The sequence below is a fragment of the Dendrobates tinctorius genome, unplaced genomic scaffold (assembly GCF_039654945.1).
Source record: "Dendrobates tinctorius isolate UK_male_01 unplaced genomic scaffold, ASM3965494v1 ptg000462l, whole genome shotgun sequence".
Lineage (NCBI taxonomy): Eukaryota > Metazoa > Chordata > Amphibia > Anura > Dendrobatidae > Dendrobates > Dendrobates tinctorius.
Window position 1 is genome coordinate 517,501 of NW_027362124.1, and position 15,000 is coordinate 532,500.

At 37.5% G+C, this 15,000-nt stretch overlaps 5 non-coding genes across 5 annotated transcripts; all 5 read left to right on the forward strand.

Moving 5' to 3' along the window:
- Positions 1 to 1,347: 1,347 nt before the first annotated feature.
- On the forward strand, positions 1,348 to 1,429 carry TRNAF-AAA (transfer RNA phenylalanine (anticodon AAA)). Its single transcript has one exon. It is a non-coding gene; the product is annotated as a tRNA-Phe (tRNA).
- Positions 1,430 to 3,070: 1,641 nt separating this feature from the next.
- On the forward strand, positions 3,071 to 3,152 carry TRNAY-AUA (transfer RNA tyrosine (anticodon AUA)). Its single transcript has one exon. It is a non-coding gene; the product is annotated as a tRNA-Tyr (tRNA).
- A 1,657-nt stretch (positions 3,153 to 4,809) lies between these two features.
- TRNAS-AGA (transfer RNA serine (anticodon AGA)) lies at positions 4,810 to 4,891 on the forward strand. The gene has a single exon. It is a non-coding gene; the product is annotated as a tRNA-Ser (tRNA).
- A 3,364-nt stretch (positions 4,892 to 8,255) lies between these two features.
- Positions 8,256 to 8,337, forward strand: TRNAF-AAA (transfer RNA phenylalanine (anticodon AAA)). Its single transcript has one exon. It is a non-coding gene; the product is annotated as a tRNA-Phe (tRNA).
- Positions 8,338 to 9,978: 1,641 nt separating this feature from the next.
- TRNAF-AAA (transfer RNA phenylalanine (anticodon AAA)) lies at positions 9,979 to 10,060 on the forward strand. The gene has a single exon. It is a non-coding gene; the product is annotated as a tRNA-Phe (tRNA).
- Positions 10,061 to 15,000: the final 4,940 nt, after the last annotated feature.

A 15,000-nucleotide genomic window follows, 5' to 3' on the forward strand; every position in this document is an offset into this window, starting at 1 on the left:
AAACCTTAAATTATCTCTCAGATGAAGCCTTTTACCATGCAATACTAATCATTATCAAATACTGGATGAACAGTTTTCTAACAGTATAAGTTTTGCAATTTATTTTTTTCACACTTTTTCCAAGTAACAGATACAGCAATCTTTTTACTAGCCACTTTTCATCAACATTTCAAACTGTCCTAGCTGTGATATCGTGGAAATGTTGGTAAATTTGTGGAATGAAAGGTTATAAGATATCAATTTACCATTGTGTATGATTGCAGATTTGCACTGCAGCTTTGGAGCCTGTTTTCGCCATCGTTCACGATTTCATATGCTTTATTCAGCACAACAAGCCGCAGCCATGACTGTGTAATGGTTGGTTCCATGGTGTAATGGTTAGCACGCTGGACTTTGAATCATGTTATCTGACTTCCAATCTCAGTGGAACCTGGGCACACATTTCAATTTTTCCATCTGCACTCAGATCGACGATGCCCAATGTTTATGATGAAACAAGCAATTTAAAATACACATAATAAAAGACAAAAAAAGAGTTCAAGGATTCATGGAATACCATGGTCAAAGGTGTCAATCAAGTAGGATTAGCAAAAATTAAAATTGTCTATGTCACTCATTGTCTATGTCATACCAAGCAATCTCATACTCTGTGACTTGAGTCAATATTCACATAACACTCTTTCCAAGTGGGTGAATCTGACAAGGATTTGAAGCCAAAATGGCTTCAGGAAGTGTTTTTGATTTTTCTCTAAGCCATCTTTTCTTGTGTTTTCCAGAATTTCCTAAAGTGCCTTATAAACATTTTTGGTGGTGTTTTTCTAAAAATTCTTTTCTGCATCTTTTGAATGTGTTTTGTGGCTTTTTTTGTAGCACACAAAAGTCAATCAGGACCCTTTATAGGGTCTTTCGAACCTTACCGTTGACTTGTATTATAGGTATGGAGCTGTTCAAAGTGAAAAACAGCTGAAGATTGATATGGTAATTTCAGTTAACCGCTGGACATTTTTGGAAACTTGAGAAGGTTAATAGACGCTCCATAGCCTGATCAAATGAACATCAAGTCTTTTTTACTTGGAAATGATTATGTTCAGTCTTCTCAGCATTTTTGGATTATTTTTAAGGATGTTTTTGGAGCTGACTGACTCCAAATCCACATTATGAAGAGGGAAAAGCTTTAAACTGTGAATGGTTCCCTTTGATGATGACTTTAAATCAGATTTTTGCATTTTACTGAGACCTTGTATTTTCTTTTCATTTTCTGAGATGTCTTCCAGAGGGTTGATCACTGAGCTTGATCATGGTGCTATTAGAAAACATGTGTGAAACTCATAACAGCTTGACGTCCGAGTAGTCGTGGACGAGTTGTTAAGGCGATGGATTAAAAATCCATTGGGGTCTCCCCGTGCAGGTTCAAATCCTGCCGACTACGTCTATGTTTCAATAACTTTTTGACCTTTTATCTTTGCTGTTCAATTTGCATGTTTACTAGTCTATTCTCCATGACAGTGATCTGTGATGGAGCGAGTTTCTAGGACCAAACTGACTTTATCTTTGACTGTTCTTTAGATAATCTATTCTGGAGCAACATTACATGTGCGACTTGCCGCTAATCAAAAGAAGCACCGTGGGTGCCATCAGGTAAGAGGTTTTTCTCTTGATCTTGTCCAGCAGCCACAGACCGCTGTCCTGGCTAATGGACTGGGACATGCACTTTGATTTGCACAAACCTTAAATTATCTCTCAGATGAAGCCTTTTACCATGCAATGCTAATCTTTATCAACTACTGGATGAACAGTTTTCTAACAGTATAAGTTTTGCAATTTATTTTTTTCACAATTTTTCCAAGTAACAGATACAGCAATCTTTTTACTAGCCACTTTTCATCAACATTTCAAACTGTCCTAGCTGTGATATCGTGGAAATGTTGGTAAATTTGTGGAATGAAAGGTTATAAGATATCAATTTACCATTGTGTATGATTGCAGATTTGCACTGCAGCTTTGGAGCCTGTTTTCGCCATCGTTCACGATTTCATATGCTTTATTCAGCACAACAAGCCGCAGCCATGATTGTGTAATGGTTGGTTCCATGGTGTAATGGTTAGCACTCTGGACTTTGAATCCTGTTATCTGAATTCAAATCTCAGTGGAACCTGGATACACATTTCAATTTTTCCATCTGCACTCAGATCGACGATGCCCAATGTTTATGATGAAACAAGCAATTTAAAATCCACATAATAAAAGACAAAAAAAGAGTTCAAGGATTCATGGAATACCATGGTCAAAGCTGTCAATCAAGTAGGATTAGCAAAAATTAAAATTGTCTATGTCACTCATTGTCTATGTCATACCAAGCAATCTCATACTCTGTGACTTGAGTCAATATTCACATAACACTCTTTCCAAGTGGGTGAATCTGACAAGGATTTGAAGCCAAAATGGCTTCAGGAAGCGTTTTTGATTTTTCTCTAAGCCATCTTTTCTTGTGTTTTCCAGAATTTCCTAAAGTGCCTTATAAACATTTTTGGTGGTGTTTTTCTAAAAATTCTTTTCGGCGTCTTTTGAATGTGTTTTGTGGCTTTTTTTGTAGCACACAAAAGTCAATCAGGACTCTTTATAGGGTCTTTCGAACCTTACCCTTGACTTGTATTATAGGTATGGAGCTGTTCAAAGTGAAAAACAGCTGAAGATTGATATGGTAATTTCAGTTAACCGCTAGACATTTTTGGAAACTTGAGATGGTTAATAGACGCTCCAAAACCTGATCAAATGAACATCAAGTCTTTTTTACTTGGAAATGATTATGTTCAGTCTTCTCAGCATTTTCGGATTATTTTTAAGGATGTTTTTGGAGATGACTGACTCCAAATCCACATTATGAAGAGGGAAAAGCTTTAAACTGTGAATGGTTCCCATGGATGATGACTTTAAATCAGATTTTTGCATTTTACTGAGACCTTGTATTTTCTTTTCATTTTCTGAGATGTCTTCCAGAGGGTTGATCACTGAGCTTGATCATGGTGCTATTAGAAAACATGTGTGAAACTCATAACAGCTTGACGTCCGAGTAGTCGTGGCCGAGTGGTTAAGGCGATGGACTATAAATCCATGGGCGTCTCCCCGCGCAGGTTCAAATCCTGCCGACTAAGTCTATGTTTCAATAACTTTTTGACCTATTATCTTTGTTGTTCAATTTGCATGTTTACTAGTCTATTCCCCATGACAGTGATCTGTGATGGAGTGAGTTTCTAGGACCAAACTGACTTTATCTTTGACTGTTCTTTAGATAATCTATTCTGGAGCAACATTACATGTGCGACTTGCCGCTAATCAAAAGAAGCACCGTGGGTGCCATCAGGTAAGAGGTTTTTCTCTTCATCTTGTCCAGCAGCCACAGACCGCTGTACTGGCTAATGGACTGGGACATGCACTTTGATTTGCACAAACCTTAAATTATCTCTCAGATGAAGCCTTTTACCATGCAATGCTAATCTTTATCAACTACTGGATGAACAGTTTTCTAACAGTATAAGTTTTGCAATTTATTTTTTTCACACTTTTTCCAAGTAACAGATACAGCAATCTTTTTACTAGCCACTTTTCATCAACATTTCAAACTGTCCTAGCTGTGATATCGTGGAAATGTTGGTAAATTTGTGGAATGAAAGGTTATAAGATATAAATTTACCATTGTGTATGATTGCAGATTTGCACTGCAGCTTTGGAGCCTGTTTTCGCCATCGTTCACTATTTCATATGCTTTATTCAGCACAACAAGCCGCAGCCATGACTGTGTAATGGTTGGTTCCATGGTGTAATGGTTAGCACTCTGGACTTTGAATTCTGTGATCTGAGTTCAAATCTTAGTGGAACCTGGGCACACATTTCGATTTTTCCATCTGCACTCAGATCGACGATGCCCAATGTTTATGATGAAACAAGCAATTTAAAATCCACATAATAAAAGACAAAAAAAGAGTTCAAGGATTCATGGAATACCATGGTCAAAGCTGTCAATCAAGTAGGATTAGCAAAAATTAAAATTGTCTATGTCGCTCATTGTCTATGTCACTCATTGTCTATGTCATACCAAGCAATCTCATACTCTGTGACTTGAGTCAATATGCACATAACACTCTTTCCAAGTGGGTGAATCTGACAAGGATTTGAAGCCAAAATGGCTTCAGGAAGTGTTTTTGATTTTTCTCTAAGCCATCTTTTCTTGTGTTTTCCAGAATTTCCTAAAGTGCCTTATAAACATTTTTGGTGGTGTTTTTCTAAAAATTCTTTTCGGCGTCTTTTGAATGTGTTTTGTGGCTTTTTTTGTAGCACACAAAAGTCAATCAGGACGCTTTATAGGGTCTTTTTAACCTTACCGTTGACTTGTATTATAGGTATGGAGCTGTTCAAAGTGAAAAACAGCTGAAGATTGATATGGTAATTTCAGTTAACCGCTGGACATTTTTGGAAACTTGAGATGGTTAATAGACGCTGCAAAGCCTGATCAAATGAACATCAAGTCTTTTTTACTTGGAAATGATTATGTTCAGTCTTCTCAGCATTTTTGGATTATTTTTAAAGATGTTTTTGGAGCTGACTGACTCCAAATCCACATTATGAAGAGGGAAAAGCTTTAAACTGTGAATGGTTCCCATTGATGATGACTTTAAATCAGATTTTTGCATTTCACTGAGACCTTGTATTTTCTTTTCATTTTCTGAGATGTCTTCCAGAGGGTTGATCACTGAGCTTGATCATGGTGCTATTAGAAAACATGTGTGAAACTCATAACAGTTTGACGTTCGAGTAGTCGTGGCCGAGTGGTTAAGGCGATGGACTAGAAATCCATTGGGGTCTCCCCGCGCAAGTTCAAATCCTGCCGATTACGTCTATGTTTCAAAAACTTTTTGACCTTTTATCTTTGTTGTTCAATTTGCATGTTTACTAGTCTATTCCCCATGACAGTGATCTGTGATGGAGCGAGTTTCTAGGACCAAACTTACTTTATCTTTGACTGTTCTTTAGATAATCTATTCTGGAGCAACATTACATGTGCGACTTGCCGCTAATCAAAAGAAGCACCGTGGGTGCCATCAGGTAAGAGGTTTTTCTCTTGATCTTGTCCAGCAGCCACAGACCGCTGTCCTGGCTAATGGATTGGGACATGCACTTTGATTTGCACAAACCTTAAATTATCTCTCAGATGAAGCCTTTTACCATGCAATGCTAATCTTTATCAACTACTGGATGAACAGTTTTCTAACAGTATAAGTTTTGCAATTTATTTTTTTCACACTTTTTCCAAGTAACAGATACAGCAATCTTTTTACTAGCCACTTTTCATCAACATTTCAAACTGTCCTAGCTGTGATATCGTGGAAATGTTGGTAAATTTGTGGAATGAAAGGTTATAAGATATCAATTTACCATTGTGTATGATTGCAGATTTGCACTGCAGCTTTGGAGCCTGTTTTCGCCATCGTTCACGATTTCATATGCTTTATTCAGTACAACAAGCCGCAGTGATGACTGTGTCATGGTTGGTTCCATGGTGTAATGGTTAGCACTCTGGACTTTGAATCCTATGAGCTGAGTTCAAATCTCAGTGGGACATGGGCACACATTTCGATTTTTCCATCTGCACTCAGATCGACGATCCCCAATGTTTATGATGAAACAAGCAATTTAAAATCCACATAATAAAAGACAAAAAAAGAGTTCAAGGATTCATGGAATACCATGGTCAAAGCTGTTAATCAAGTAGGATTAGCAAAAATTAAAATTGTCTATGTCACTCATTGTCTATGTCATACCAAGCAATCTCATACTCTGTGACTTGAGTCAATATTCACATAACACTCTTTCCAAGTGGGTGAATCTGACAAGGATTTGAAGCCAAAATGGCTTCAGGAAGTGTTTTTGATTTTTCTCTAAGCCATCTTTTCTTGTGTTTTCCAGAATTTCCTAAAGTGCCTTATAAACATTTTTGGTGGTGTTTTTCTAAAAATTCTTTTCGGCGTCTTTTGAATGTGTTTTGTGGCATTTTTTGTAGCACACAAAAGTCAATCAGGACCCTTTATAGGGTCTTTCGAACCTTACCGTTGACTTGTATTATAGGTATGGAGCTGTTCAAAGTGAAAAACAGCTGAAGATTGATATGGTAATTTCAGTTAACCGTTGGACATTTTAGGAAACTTGAGATGGTTAATAGACGCTCCAAAGCCTGATCAAATGAACATCAAGTCTTTTTTACTTGGAAATGATTATGTTCAGTCTTCTCAGCATTTTTGGATTATTTTTAAAGATGTTTTTGGAGCTGACTGACTCCAAATCCACATTATGAAGAGGGAAAAGCTTTAAACTGTGAATGGTTCCCATTGATGATGACTTTAAATCAGATTTTTGCATTTTACTGAGACTTTGTATTTTCTTTTCATTTTCTGAGATATCTTCCAGAGGGTTGATCACTGAGCTTGATCATGGTGCTATTAGAAAACATGTGTGAAACTCATAACAGCTTGACGTCCGAGTAGTCGTGGCCGAGTGGTTAAGGCGATGGGCTAGAAATCCATTTGGGTCTCCCTGCGCAGGTTCAAATCCTTCTGACCACGTCTATGCTTCAATAACTTTTTGACCTTTTATCTTTGTTGTTCAATTTGCATGTTTACTAGTCTATTCCCCATGACAGTGATCTGTGATGGAGCGAGTTTCTAGGACCAAACTGACTTTATCTTTGACTGTTCTTTAGATAATCTATTCTGGAGCAACATTACATGTGCGACTTGCCGCTAATCAAAAGAAGCACCGTGGGTGCCATCAGGTAAGAGGTTTTTCTCTTGATCTTGTCCAGCAGCCACAGACCGCTGTCCTGGCTAATGGACTGGGACATGCACTTTGATTTGCACAAACCTTAAATTATCTCTCAGATGAAGCCTTTTACCATGCAATGCTAATCTTTATCAACTACTGGATGAACAGTTTTCTAACAGTACAAGTTTTGCAATTTATTTTTTTCACACTTTTTCCAAGTAACAGATACAGCAATCTTTTTACTAGCCACTTTTCATCAACATTTCAAACTGTCCTAGCTGTGATATCGTGGAAATGTTGGTAAATTTGTGGAATGAAAGGTTATAAGATATCAATTTACCATTGTGTATGACTGCAGATTTGCACTGCAGCTTTGGAGCCTGTTTTCGCCATCGCTCACGATTTCATATGCTTTATTCAGCACAACAAGCCGCAGCCATGACTGTGTAATGGTTGGCTCCATGGTGTAATGGTTAGCACGCTGGACTTTGAATCATGTTATCTGACTTCCAATCTCAGTGGAACCTGGGCACACATTTCAATTTTTCCATCTGCACTCAGATCGACGATGCCCAATGTTTATGATGAAACAAGCAATTTAAAATCCACATAATAAAAGACAAAAAAAGAGTTCAAGGATTCATGGAATACCATGGTCAAAGCTGTCAATCAAGTAGGATTAGCAAAAATTAAAATTGTCTATGTCACTCATTGTCTATGTCATACCAAGCAATCTCATACTCTGTGACTTGAGTCAATATTCACATAACACTCTTTCCAAGTGGGTGAATCTGACAAGGATTTGAAGCCAAAATGGCTTCAGGAAGTGTTTTTGATTTTTCTCTAAGCCATCTTTTCTTGTGTTTTCCAGAATTTCCTAAAGTGCCTTATAAACATTTTTGGTGGTGTTTTTCTAAAAATTCTTTTCGGCGTCTTTTGAATGTGTTTTGTGGCTTTTTTTGTAGCACACAAAAGTCAATCAGGACCCTTTATAGGGTCTTTCGAACCTTACCATTGACTTGTATTATAGGTATGGAGCTGTTCAAAGTGAAAAACAGCTGAAGATTGATATGGTAATTTCAGTTAACCGCTGGACATTTTTGGAAACTTGAGATGGTTAATAGACGCTCCAAAGCCTGATCAAATGAACATCAAGTCTTTTTTACTTGGAAATGATTATGTTCAGTCTTCTCAGCATTTTTGGATTATTTTTAAGGATGTTTTTGGAGCTGACTGACTCCAAATCCACATTATGAAGAGGGAAAAGCTTTAAACTGTGAATGGTTCCCATTGATGATGACTTTAAATCAGATTTTTGCATTTTACTGAGACCTTGTATTTTCTTTTCATTTTCTGAGATGTCTTCCAGAGGGTTGATCACTGAGCTTGATCATGGTGCTATTAGAAAACATGTGTGAAACTCATAACAGCTTTATGTCCGAGTAGTCGTGGACGAGTTGTTAAGGCGATGGACTAAAAATCCATTGGCGTCTCCCCGCGCAGGTTCAAATCCTGCCGACTACGTCTATGTTTCAATAACTTTTTGACCTTTTATCTTTGTTGTTCAATTTGCATGTTTACTAGTCTATTCCCCATGACAGTGATCTGTGATGGAGCGAGTTTCTAGGACCAAACTGACTTTATCTTTGACTGTTCTTTAGATAATCTATTCTGGAGCAACATTACATGTGCGACTTGCCGCTAATCAAAAGAAGCACCGTGGGTGCCATCAGGTAAGAGGTTTTTCTCTTCATCTTGTCCAGCAGCCACAGACCGCTGTCCTGGCTAATGGACTGGGACATGCACTTTGATTTGCACAAACCTTAAATTATCTCTCAAATGAAGCCTTTTACCATGCAATGCTAATCTTTATCAACTACTGGATGAACAGTTTTCTAACAGTATAAGTTTTGCAATTTATTTTTTTCACAATTTTTCCAAGTAACAGATACAGCAATCTTTTTACTAGCCACTTTTCATCAACATTTCAAACTGTCCTAGCTGTGATATCGTGGAAATGTTGGTAAATTTGTGGAATGAAAGGTTATAAGATATCAATTTACCATTGTGTATGATTGCAGATTTGCACTGCAGCTTTGGAGCCTGTTTTCGCCATCGCTCACGATTTCATATGCTTTATTCAGCACAACAAGCCGCAGCCATGATTGTGTAATGGTTGGTTCCATGGTGTAATGGTTAGCACGCTGGACTTTGAATCATGTTATCTGACTTCCAATCTCAGTGGAACCTGGGCACACAATTCAATTTTTCCATCTGCACTCAGATCGACGATGCCCAATGTTTATGATGAAACAAGCAATTTAAAATACACATAATAAAAGACAAAAAAAGAGTTCAAGGATTCATGGAATACCATGGTCAAAGCTGTCAATCAAGTAGGATTAGCAAAAATTAAAATTGTCTATGTCACTCATTGTCTATGTCATACCAAGCAATCTCATACTCTGTGACTTGAGTCAATATTCACATAACACTCTTTCCAAGTGGGTGAATCTGACAAGGATTTGAAGCCAAAATGGCTTCAGGAAGTGTTTTTGATTTTTCTCTAAGCCATCTTTTCTTGTGTTTTCCAGAATTTCCTAAAGTGCCTTATAAACATTTTTGGTGGTGTTTTTCTAAAAATTCTTTTCGGCGTCTTTTGAATGTGTTTTGTGGCTTTTTTTGTAGCACACAAAAGTCAATCAGGACCCTTTATAGGGTCTTTCGAACCTTACCGTTGACTTGTATTATAGGTATGGAGCTGTTCAAAGTGAAAAACAGCTGAAGATTGATATGGTAATTTCAGTTAACCGCTGGACATTTTTGGAAACTTGAGATGGTTAATAGACGCTCCAAAGCCTGATCAAATGAACATCAAGTCTTTTTTACTTGGAAATGATTATGTTCAGTCTTCTCAGCATTTTTGGATTATTTTTAAGGATGTTTTTGGAGCTGACTGACTCCAAATCCACATTATGAAGAGGGAAAAGCTTTAAACTGTGAATGGTTCCCATTGATGATGACTTTAAATCAGATTTTTGCATTTTACTGAGACCTTGTATTTTCTTTTCATTTTCTGAGATGTCTTCCAGAGGGTTGATCACTGAGCTTGATCATGGTGCTATTAGAAAACATGTGTGAAACTCATAACAGCTTGACGTCCGAGTAGTCGTGGACGAGTTGTTAAGGCGATGGACTAAAAATCCATTGGGGTCTCCCCGCGCTGGTTCAAATCCTGCCGTCTATGTTTCAATAACTTTTTGACCTTTTATCTTTGTTGTTCAATTTGCATGTTTACTAGTCTATTCCCCATGACAGTGATCTGTGATGGAGCGAGTTTCTAGGACCAAACTGACTTTATCTTTGACTGTTCTTTAGATAATCTATTCTGGAGCAACATTACATGTGCGACTTGCCGCTAATCAAAAGAAGCACCGTGGGTGCCATCAGGTAAGAGGTTTTTCTCTTGATCTTGTCCAGCAGCCACAGACCGCTGTCCTGGCTAATGGACTGGGACATGCACTTTGATTTGCACAAACCTTAAATTATCTCTCAGATGAAGCCTTTTACCATGCAATGCTAATCTTTATCAACTACTGGATGAACAGTTTTCTAACAGTATAAGTTTTGCAATTTATTTTTTTCACAATTTTTCCAAGTAACAGATACAGCAATCTTTTTACTAGCCACTTTTCATCAACATTTCAAACTGTCCTAGCTGTGATATCGTGGAAATGTTGGTAAATTTGTGGAATAAAAGGTTATAAGATATCAATTTACCATTGTGTATGATTGCAGATTTGCACTGCAGCTTTGGAGCCTGTTTTCGCCATCGTTCACGATTTCATATGCTTTATTCAGCACAACAAGCCACAGCCATGACTGTGTAATGGTTGGTTCCATGGTGTAATGGTTAGCACTCTGGACTTTGAATCCTGTTCTCTGAATTCAAATCTCAGTGGAACCTGGGCACATATTTCAATTTTTCCATCTGCACTCAGATCGACGATGCCCAATGTTTATGATGAAACAAGCAATTTAAAATACACATAATAAAAGACAAAAAAAGAGTTCAAGGATTCATGGAATACCATGGTCAAAGCTGTCAATCAAGTAGGATTAGCAAAAATTAAAATTGTCTATGTCACTCATTGTCTATGTCATACCAAGCAATCTCATACTCTGTGACTTGAGTCAATATTCTCATAACACTCTTTCCAAGTGGGTGAATCTGACAAGGATTTGAAGCCAAAATGGCTTCAGGAAGTGTTTTTGATTTTTCTCTAAGCCATCTTTTCTTGTGTTTTCCAGAATTTCCTAAAGTGCCTTATAAACATTTTTGGTGGTGTTTTTCTAAAAATTCTTTTCGGCGTCTTTTGAATGTGTTTTGTGGCTTCTTTTGTAGCACACAAAAGTCAATCAGGACCCTTTATAGGGTCTTTCGAACCTTACCGTTGACTTGTATTATAGGTATGGAGCTGTTCAAAGTGAAAAACAGCTGAAGATTGATATGGTAATTTCAGTTAACCGTTGGACATTTTAGGAAACTTGAGATGGTTAATAGACGCTCCAAAGCCTGATCAAATGAACATCAAGTCTTTTTTACTTGGAAATGATTATGTTCAGTCTTCTCAGCATTTTTGGATTATTTTTAAAGATGTTTTTGGAGCTGACTGACTCCAAATCCACATTATGAAGAGGGAAAAGCTTTAAACTGTGAATGGTTCCCATTGATGATGACTTTAAATCAGATTTTTGCATTTTACTGAGACTTTGTATTTTCTTTTCATTTTCTGAGATGTCTTCCAGAGGGTTGATCACTGAGCTTGATCATGGTGCTATTAGAAAACATGTGTGAAACTCATAACAGCTTGACGTCCGAGTAGTCGTGGCCGAGTGGTTAAGGTGATTGGCTAGAAATCCATTCGGGTCTCCCTGCGCAGGTTCAAATCCTTCTGACCACGTCTATGCTTCAATAACTTTTTGACCTTTTATCTTTGTTGTTCAATTTGCATGTTTACTAGTCTATTCCCCATGACAGTGATCTGTGATGGAGCGAGTTTCTAGGACCAAACTGACTTTATCTTTGACTGTTCTTTAGATAATCTATTCTGGAGCAACATTACATGTGCGACTTGCCGCTAATCAAAAGAAGCACCGTGGGTGCCATCAGGTAAGAGGTTTTTTTCTTGATCTTGTCCAGCAGCCACAGACCGCTGTCCTGGCTAATGGACTGGGACATGCACTTTGATTTGCACAAACCTTAAATTATCTCTCAGATGAAGCCTTTTACCATGCAATGCTAATCTTTATCAACTACTGGATGAACAGTTTTCTAACAGTACAAGTTTTGCAATTTATTTTTTTCACACTTTTTCCAAGTAACAGATACAGCAATCTTTTTACTAGCCACTTTTTATCAACATTTCAAACTGTCCTAGCTGTGATATCGTGGAAATGTTGGTAAATTTGTGGAATGAAAGGTTATAAGATATCAATTTACCATTGTGTATGATTGCAGATTTGCACTGCAGCTTTGGAGCCTGTTTTCGCCATCGTTCACGATTTCATATGCTTTATTCAGCACAACAAGCCGCAGCCATGACTGTGTCATGGTTGGTTCCATGGTGTAATGGTTAGCACTCTGGACTCTAAATCCTGTTATCTGAATTCAAACCTCAGTCGAACCTGGGCACACATTTCAATTTTTCCATCTGCACTCAGATCGACGATGCCCAATGTTTATGATGAAACAAGCAATTTAAAATCCACATAATAAAAGACAAAAAAAGAGTTCAAGGATTCATGGAATACCATGGTCAAAGCTGTCAATCAAGTAGGATTAGCAAAAATTAAAATTGTCTATGTCACTCATTGTCTATGTCATACCAAGCAATCTCATACTCTGTGACTTGAGTCAATATTCACATAACACTCTTTCCAAGTGGGTGAATCTGACAAGGTTTTGAAGCCAAAATGTCTTCAGGAAGTGTTTTTGATTTTTCTCTAAGCCATCTTTTCTTGTGTTTTCCAGAATTTCCTAAAGTGCCTTATAAACATTTTTGGTGGTGTTTTTCTAAAAATTCTTTTCGGCGTCTTTTGAATGTGTTTTGTGGCTTTTTTTGTAGCACACAAAAGTCAATCAGGACCCTTTATAGGGTCTTTCGAACCTTACCGTTGACTTGTATTATAGGTATGGAGCTGTTCAAAGTGAAAAACAGCTGAAGATTGATATGGTAATTTCAGTTAACCGCTGGACATTTTTGGAAACTTGAGATGGTTAATAGATGCTCCAAAGCATGATCAAATGAACATCAAGTCTTTTTTACTTGGAAATGATTATGTTCAGTCTTCTCAGCATTTTTGGATTATTTTTAAGGATGTTTTTGGAGCTGACTGACTCCAAATCCACATTATGAAGAGGGAAAAGCTTTAAACTGTGAATGGTTCCCATTGATGATGACTTTAAATCAGATTTTTGCATTTTACTGAGACCTTGTATTTTCTTTTCATTTTCTGAGATGTCTTCCAGAGGGGTGATCACTGAGCTTGATCATGGTGCTATTAGAAAACATGTGTGAAACTCATAACAGCTTGACGTCCGAGTAGTCGTGGCCGAGTGGTTAAGGCGATGGACTAGAAATCCATTGGGGTCTCCCTGTGCAGGTTCAAAACCTGCTGACCATGTCTATGTTTCAATAACTTTTTGACCTTTTATCTTTGTTGTTCAATTTGCATGTTTACTAGTCTATTCCCCATGACAGTGATCTGTGATGGAGCGAGTTTCTAGGACCAAACTGACTTTATCTTTGACTGTTCTTTAGATAATCTATTCTGGAGCAACATTACATGTGCGACTTGCCGCTAATCAAAAGAAGCACCGTGGGTGCCATCAGGTAAGAGGTTTTTCTCTTGATCTTGTCCAGCAGCCACAGACCGCTCTCCTGGCTAATGGACTGGGACATGCACTTTGATTTGCACAAACCTTAAATTATCTCTCAGATGAAGCCTTTTACCATGCAATGCTAATCTTTATCAACTACTGGATGAACAGTTTTCTAACAGTATAAGTTTTGCAATTTATTTTTTTCACACTTTTTCCAAGTAACAGATACAGCAATCTTTTTACTAGCCACTTTGCATCAACATTTCAAACTGTCCTTGCTGTGATATCGTGGAAATGTTGGTAAATTTGTGGAATGAAAGGTTATAAGATATCAATTTACCATTGTGTATGATTGCAGATTTGCACTGCAGCTTTGGAGAATGTTTTCGCCATCGTTCACGATTTCATATGCTTTATTCAGCACAACAAGCCGCAGCCATGACTGTGTAATGGTTGGTTCCATGGTGTAATGGTTAGCACGCTGGACTTTGAATCATGTTATCTCACTTCAAATCTCAGTGGAACCTGGGCGCACATTTCAATTTTTCCATCTGCACTCAGATCGACGATGCCCAATGTTTATGATGAAACAAGCAATTTAAAATCCACATAATAAAAGACAAAAAAAGAGTTCAAGGATTCATGGAATACCATGGTCAAAGGTGTCAATCAAGTAGGATTAGCAAAAATTAAAATTGTCTATGTCACTCATTGTCTATGTCATACCAAGCAATCTCATACTCTGTGACTTGAGTCAATATTCACATAACACTCTTTCCAAGTGGGTGAATCTGACAAGGATTTGAAGCCAAAATGGCTTCAGGAAGTGTTTTTGATTTTTCTCTAAGCCATCTTTTCTTGTGTTTTCCAGAATTTCCTAAAGTGCCTTATAAACATTTTTAGTGGTGTTTTTCTAAAAATTCTTTTCGGCGTCTTTTGAATGTGTTTTGTGGCTTTTTTTGTAGCACACAAAAGTCAATCAGGACCCTTTATAGGGTCTTTCGAACCTTACCGTTGACTTGTATTATAGGTATGGAGCTGTTCAAAGTGAAAAACAGCTGAAGATTGATATGGTAATTTCAGTTAACCGCTGGACATTTTTGGAAACTTGAGATGGTTAATAGACGCTCCAAAGCCTGATCAAATGAACATCAAGTCTTTTTTACTTGGAAATGATTATGTTCAGTCTTCTCAGCATTTTTGGATTATTTTTAAGGATGTTTTTGGAGCTGACTGACTCCAAATCCACATTATGAAGAGGGAAAAGCTTTAAACTGTGAATGGTTCCCATTGATGATGAC